Below are 8,205 nucleotides of genomic sequence, written 5' to 3'. Positions count from 1 at the left end.
AGCATGCCATTTATAGACTGTCATATTATGAATCGAGTAGCTAGAAAAAACTGATTTAATAAGAACAACCCTATCCTTAAAGGACAACATCTTACCTTTCATAACAAAAAGTTGATCTTGAAGCTTGTCAATGACATTACTTATGTGCATATACTTAGATGCTCCCGGCATTATCTGCACACCCAAATAACGATCTGGAAAGGTGGTAATATTCATTCCTAAAAATGAAGCTATTGATTGTCTCCTAAGCAGAGAACCTCCTCCATAATAGATTTTTCTCTTATGCCTACAAACAGTTTGGCCCGAAGCACTTCTATACACCTCCAATAAGTTAACCATGTTCCACACACTTTTCATATCACCCTTACAATAAAATCATAATATCGTCAGCAAAGAACAAATGAGTAGGAGCAATACCATTACGCTTCACCATATAAGTCATGTCCTTGTTACGAAAGAGCTTCGTAATATTCCGACTGAGAACATCCTCAATTAACACAAAAGTCAGAGGCGATAAAGGATCCCCTTGACGAATACCCCTATTGATTCTAAAAAAACCCTCTGGACTACCATTCAGAAGAATAGAAATGCGAGCAGATTAAAGAATAATGAGATCCAAGAACACCACTACTCTGAAAACCCATATCGTCTAAAAACTTCTAAAACAAAAGACCAACTCACCGTGTCAAAAGCTTGAGAGAATCAAGTTTGAGACCCAAATTACCATCCTTGCACCTGATTTGTAATTCATTAACCATTTCTAAAGCCAAACTGATATTCTCATGAATATTCCTCCCTTTCATGAAAGCCACCCGCTCTTCTGAAACCAACTTGTCCAAAACATTTTCCAAACGAGAAGCCCCACTAAATGGATCATTCATTGTCAACTCCATACTTTAGGAAAATGATATTACTAGACCAAAAAATCAAATTTTCTTCAGATCTGGCGCATAATTATTTATTACGAATTTTAATAATGACAACACTACCCTTTTGTATATATACAAGAAAAATATCATAAGATATTTTCATTTCTCTATTCTCTTTCTCTCTCTTCTCCATTCTTTTTCTCTCTTGGCTCCAGCGAATTCAGATTGGTGAAGAAGAAGACGAATCAATTCAATAGATTTTGCAACTGATCATCAGTTAATCTACAAATAAGAATCAATCATTCAATCGATTTCATTTGAATATAGGTTTTAGTTGGTTCTAAGCTGCATCAGGTTAGGTTTTCGTTGGTTCAACTGGTTTTTTTTTGAAGAATTTGAATCGATTTGAATCTAGGTTTCAGTTGATTCGAAGCTGCATCAAGTTTGTCATTCTTACTTTTTTTAGTTCGATTAATTTTTTGATTTTTATTTTGATTGATTTTGTTCAGATCTGAGAAGAAGAAGAACCTGATTTTTTTTTTTTAAATCAATCGAAGATTCGCAACGTAGTTTTAACCTTAATTCTTTACTTTTTGTGCAGGTTCAACAATGGAATTAAGAAGATCCTCAGCAACAACAGAAATGAATTCTTTGTCATTCATTTCCGCTTTGAAAACAACTAATGAAGAATCATCTTATAATGATAATTCATCTGAAGATTTGGTACGCGCAAGATCCGAAAATCAGTAAGATTTCTCCCGTTCTTTCTTGACTCAACAAGTTTTAAATCTAGGTATACATTTAGATTATTTTTTTTTTGTTGTTATTGTTAATAATGTTTTGGAAGATAAATTGATTGAACACGGTTCTACTGATAATAAAATTTCTCACAAGTTTGATGAAGTAAACCTCATAGATAGATGTAAATGAGACAGATATCAGTCTTTTTATTAGATGTGAATCATTAATTGAAAATTGTTTTAAATGGAAGAACAGATTCTCATGAGAACACAAGGGTTATGATTACCAGTATTTTATGTACTGTATGTATCATTTGAGTGATTATGCATGTCATAATTCCTTTTAAACAATGAAAATATGAAATTATAGATGCAATGGATTTGTAGCTAACACTACATTAGAATTTTCATGTTTTAGATTTTCATAATGAGTTGTTAAGGTTCACTTCAATTGTTTAAACTCTGTGGTTTGAATGTATCATATTAAAATTGTATAAACTTTATGATTTGAGTTTACTGTTCTTTTGTTCAGAATTTTGATTAATATTTCAATGTGATTGAGTTTCTCATTTTGATGATTATGCATAACATGTGTAACTTTCGTCTACACATCCAAATTGCATGTTTAACTTGCGTTTACACATCCGAATTGCATGTGTAACTCTCAGTTACACTATTTAGATGCATCTATAACTCCCAGTTACACTAGTCATATACATGTGTAACTCCTATTTACACTAGTCAAGCGCATGTAAAACTGGTTATACATTGTTGTGTGTATTGTTCTTTTTAATCTCATAAAATCTTATTGTTTTTTGTTACTCTTCAGGTTGCCAATAACTCAATAAAGTTGACTGCTTATTTTTGTGGATTTTTTGCAGGATGGTCTCCCTGGAATTGGAGTTGGCGCTGAAATGTTGAATGAGGAGTAGGAGGTGGAATTCATAATTGAGTAATTGTGGAATTTTAGAATGGAACTGAGGACCAAGTGAAGAATATTGTTGACACACTAATGGTGTGGAAATTGTATCCATAGATGTTGTTAGTGAGTGGATGTATTGATAATGTTGTGAATATGCTATTACATTTGATATTTATACGGATTAGAAGTATTTAAATGTAGTTTGGAATTTTTTTTGTACAGAGGTTGTGGTCAGTCCTCCATTTGTGTTCCTTACCTCGGCTAAAAGTTCATTGTATCCTAAGATTCAAGTGGTTGTTTACTGGGTGAAGAAAGAAGGTGCTTTCACTGGTGAAGTTAGGTATGCCTGTGTTCATCCTTTGTGCATTTGATTAATTACTTTACAAATATGATCATCATCTCATATTTGATTGAATTTATCCATCCATCCATCACTACTAGCCATATGCATGCGTAACTCCTGGTTACACTAGTCATATGCATGTGTAACTGGAAGTTACATAAGTCAGATGCATGTGTATCTCCTAATTAAACATGTTATATGCATGTGTAACTCTCAGTTACACAAGTCAGATGGTGTATGCTTACACGATGATATGTCTTTATATGATTCTTGGTTCATTTATGGTCAATGCATGATGGAAAATCTTGAATGGTGCTGGAAATAATTTTGATTGCTTCATTTGTTTTTGAATTGTTTATTGTGGTGGATTGACTAGCTACCTCAAACTACACGGAGCTTGCTCAATAGTATCAGAAGTACAAGAATCAAGGTTTGTGTTTCGATTTTTAAATGCTAGTACCTTTGGTTTATTTCTTCTGAAACTTATACAAGCAATTCACTGGACTTGACTGATAGACTAACTTTGGAAATTGATATCATGAGATATATTGACATATTCAAATTGAACCAAGAATGTTGTTCATGTGAAACCAATCCATTGAATCTGCAGTTTGATTTGCGGTTTTGGATGATAACCATAAGAAGTTTGAATCCTGTTCTTTTATTGTTTGTTCGACTTGTTTCATTTCATCGATGGCTTCTATGAGGTTTCTGTTATTGTAATTGGCTTCCATGTAGAATGTGGTTTATTGGTATGATTTTGGCTTAGGTTGCGAGAGGTTTCAAATTCAATTTAGTTATCTGTGAATGTCATATTGAGTACTTGAATTCCAAATTATTTTAAACAATGAGCTTTTAATTGTTTTAAATGTCCTTCGTAAAGTGATTTGTAGGCTCTGTTGTAGTTTTTTCATTTCGATATATACTTTATTGTTTGTTAAAAGCGGTGATGAGCAGCTAACATGTAAGAAGATCCCATGTAGGAAGTAGGTTTTTCTATATAATATTTTTACGCTTGGCTTCAGAGCTTTTTTTGTTTTGCATGTGACTGTATGATAAAATCTTTTTTCATATTGAAGATAATATTCATAATTCTTTTTGGAGTTAATTTCACTGGTTAGAGGGGAAATTGCTGAGCGTCAGGTAACTTCATTTTCTTGTGTGTGTTATTTTGCTATAAATACACCAGTTTTGTGGCATGTTTATTATGATTACATGACACACTTGGCAAAATTAACTTTATCCATCTTTTTCATACTCAGTTACCCTCTCTTAGTGTATGTATCACTTTTAAAGCTCTTGTTGTACGAATGTTGCAGATACGCAAGCATTTTGGTGTCGAGGAACGCAAGAATGTATGTGAACAGTTCTATTATAAGATGTGGTAGCTCATTTATAGAATTTTGTTTTTCATATCAAGTGTTTTGACTCATGTATAGTTACCAATAACAACTGATTACTATAATTGATAGATGGAGAAATTATTGTAAATAACTATTAAGGCTAATACATGTAACTTTTTTATGTTTCTTTTGATGTGTAACTGCTATGGCATGTGTAATTGTGGACTACACATGGCATATGCATGTGTAACTTATCATTACACATGCATATAACTAATGATTACACATCCATATGCATGTGTAACTTTTAATTACGCATGCGATACGCATGTGTAACTTCTGCGTACACATGTGTAATACTGAGTACACATTTATATACAAGTGTAACTTTGCATTACACATGTAATATGAATGTGTAACTTATGGATACACATGCCCATGGCATGTGTAACTTCTGCATACACATCCATATGTTGGTGGTGGGTGGCGGCGGGTGGTGGGTGGCGGCGACGGTGGTCGAAGGTGGTTGGAGGCGGTAGCTGGCGGTGATCGGAGGTGGTTATTGGCAGTGGTGGTCGAAGGTGGTTGGAGGTGGTGGTCGCATGTGGTATGACGGCGGTGGTGGTCGGAGGTGGTTGGCGGTGGTGGTCAGAGGTGGTTTAACGGTGGTGGTCGGAGGTGGTTACAACATCGTCACATTATTTTAATAATTTTGGGCCTAAATTTGAATTTTATTTAATTATGGGCTTGACAATATGCATAAGGGTATCAATGTCTTTTAATATTTTGAGGCCTAAATTTCAACTTCTTTTAATTAAGGGCTTGATATTATGGATAATCCATGGATCGGGCCTTAGCCTAACTTTCCCATAGTGAAAACCTCAGCTTTTCGGTTTATTGAAAGTTTTTACAATTTACAATTTTCATTTGTTGAAATCAATTGTGATTCAAAAATGGTTTTTCTTCTGAAAATAGCAATTATCACAAACTAACAGGTGAAAAGATAATAGATCAACCGAAACGATGGTGAAAAATTCAATTTTCGTGGCCAACTACGCAAGTGAAAAATCAAAATTATCCAAAAAAAAAAAAAAAAAAAAAAAAAAAAAAAAAAAAAAAAAAAAAAAAGAACAATGGAAAAACAATAAGTATATTTTTTTTCATGTGACGTACAAGTGAACATGCATCTGTTACTCTTTTAGGAGTTTGAAAATTCGATATATTTCTCTCCACCAGTTTACAACCATTCAAAAGGCATGCGATGTCATCATAAAAACAACTACTCGACTATATTTAACAAGAACGAGAGTTAACAAATTATTCATAACTTGATGTTCATAACAGGGGAGTGCAAACCGTCATATACAATGCGTGAAATGCCTAAACTGCTTGCTTGGGTGATCATGGTCAGTGTAATAATGCATTAGAGATTTCATCAGCAGGGACATCACAACGGATCCAACATATGAAAGAGAAAATCTATTTTCAATATGCAATTTCCACTAAACAGTTTTTGAAAAAAATCAATTTTTCAATTCCTAATTTCCACTAAACACTTTTAGATTTCAAATGCAATCAAAACTAATCCAAATTTTCATTACTATAAACTAAGATATAACTTCTTCTTTGCACGTTCCAGGGCCTCACGAGACACGCCTTTGTTGTTAACAAGCCTAATGATATGAAATTAACAAATTAAGCCTTGTTCCTTACACTTATGTAGCTCCCCGTTTAGATTTATTTATACTTAGCTGGAACATTAAATTAAAGACCTAATTCTGGAAACCTTCAATTTCGGTGTTTACAGCCTTACAGTAATGTAACTGTTAGAAAAAACGGGTTTTTTGTTTTAAAACCAAATATGCATGGACTATGTTTTGATCCCTATACCTATTACCCATTAGTTGTTTTTTCTTTTGAATTGATAAAACAATAGTCCCACATAGACTAAAATCTAAAGAGTTTTAGACTTAAATACCATAGAATTGGCTAAAGGGAATGGCCCTTTGGGTCAACACACTTTTGTGTGAGGGAGAAGACCTAGACTAGGGCAAGGTTGCCTTTCCCGTACGCGCACGTCGCCGTTGGATCGGGTCGGGTGTGGGTGTGGGTGCACAAACCTATCTTTTTTGCTGAAATTTTCAAACGTGTATCTCACTCAGATTTTTTTGGTCAAAACAAAAATCTTCTCCTGTTGGCATGCGTGAGAAAACACACTGACAAAAGCTAATCTGACAAAGCTGTTTGTTTCCTGCTTAAAGTAATTCTGACAAAGCTGCTTTCCTGCCTAAAGTAAAAGTTGTTTTCTTACAAAGCTGTTTTCTGGAAAAGTTGCTTTCTGACAAAGCTGATTTCTGCAAAAGCAACACTCTGATCTATGTCTGGCAAAAACAACTCTCTGATTTGGTCTTGCACTGTTTTTAAACAAACATTACCAGTATTTCTGTCATACGCATGGTTTCTTGCATGGCTTTTTCCTCTTGTTTTGTAACCTCACAAAACACTATATAAGAGAGTAGTTTTCAGCTCATTAAACACAACAGAGGAGAAGTAGCTTCTTCCTCTCTTATTCTTCTCTGCTACTGTTTTATTTTCTCTGTAACTATTTCAACTTCTTCATAAATCTCTGCCAAGTTCTTAGAGTACCTTCTTTGTATGCTACATTGAGGGATACTATCAGTAGTTGTATCCTGGAGGTGACTCGCCAACTGCTATAGCATCTCAGAGGAGTAGCAGGCGATATTTCCTTTAGGTCAGCGTATCTCATACGTGCCTCTACTAGTTCCTGCTACCATTATCTGTGCATCTCCAACAACATCAGTCAAGCGTCGGTTTGAGCTAAGTATTTTCTTCTCAATTATTACGATTGTTGTTACATTTTCTCCAACAATCTAAAGGCAATATCCTTGATCACTGTATTTTTTGTTGTAACAACATGGGAAAGAGTATTGTAGACAAACCCCCAAAGTTTAGTCGAAAAGACTTTAAACGATGGCAGTCCAAAATGTTATTCTTCTTAAAAGACCAAAGGTTAGATGAAGTTGCCTTAGAAAGACCCTCGAGAAGGCTTCATGACCGTGGTTATGAAGATAGACTGGATAGGTGGACTAGGAAGAATTACATGTGCAAAAACCATATTCTTAACTGTATGGATGACTCCTTGTACGAATTTTATAATGACAAAGAAAATTTTACTGCTTTTGATTTATGGGAAGCCCTTGAAGAAAAATATCTTGCTGAGGCTGCTGGAAGCAAGAAGTTCTTGGTGGCTAGGTTCCTGGAATATAAGATGACTGATGAAACGCCTGTAGTAGAACAATTCGTCGAACTCCGGCTACTCATCAACGAAATTCTTGCTGAAGGCATGCATATTGATGAAGCTCTACAAGTATCTGCAGTGATTGAAAAGCTTCCACCCTCATGGAACGAGTACAAGAGGAGGCTGCGACACAAGAATCGCGAAATCACCATGGTGGAGCTGGGGAAAAAGATCCAGGTTGAGGAACTTCTGTGCTGCAAGGAAAAGAGCCTGATGCTGAGCAAATACATGTCCAATAAAGCTCATGTCCTGGACGATAATACCGCGTCAAAGAAAAAACATGGAGAATCCAGCAAAAATGGTAACAAACGTAACAAACGTCGAAACTCAAAAGGTAAAAATCTTAAGCCTAGGGGGTGGTGTCTCCAAAAACACCATCAAAGGAGACTGCTATAATTGTGGAAAAACTGGTCATATGGCCAAAGACTGTAGGGCTCCTAAAAAGACCAAAAATGATCCTAAACAGAAAAATAAGGCAAACATAGTAGATGATTCTGGATATTTTACTGGCATGGTGTCTGAAGTCAACCTTGTCTCAAATGTGACCAATGTGAGAGACTGGTGGTTAGATTCTGGAGCCACCAGGCATGTCTGCAAGTTCAGAAATGCTTTCTCCTCCTATAAGAAAGTAGGAGATGATGAGAAATTGTTTAACGCAAACTCTTCCAC

The 8,205-nt window shown here is 35.1% G+C and overlaps 1 non-coding gene across 1 annotated transcript; it reads left to right on the top strand.

Moving 5' to 3' along the window:
* Positions 1-3,814: 3,814 nt before the first annotated feature.
* LOC113284896 lies at positions 3,815-3,905 on the top strand. The gene has a single exon (XR_003328423.1). It is a non-coding gene; the product is annotated as a small nucleolar RNA R24 (small nucleolar RNA).
* The last annotated feature ends 4,300 nt before the right edge of the window (positions 3,906-8,205 follow it).

The sequence above is a fragment of the Papaver somniferum genome, chromosome 5 (genome assembly GCF_003573695.1).
Source record: "Papaver somniferum cultivar HN1 chromosome 5, ASM357369v1, whole genome shotgun sequence".
Taxonomy (NCBI): domain Eukaryota; kingdom Viridiplantae; phylum Streptophyta; class Magnoliopsida; order Ranunculales; family Papaveraceae; genus Papaver; species Papaver somniferum.
The sequence above is the reverse complement of the archived record's forward strand: the minus strand, read 5'-3'. Positions and strand labels throughout refer to the sequence as shown.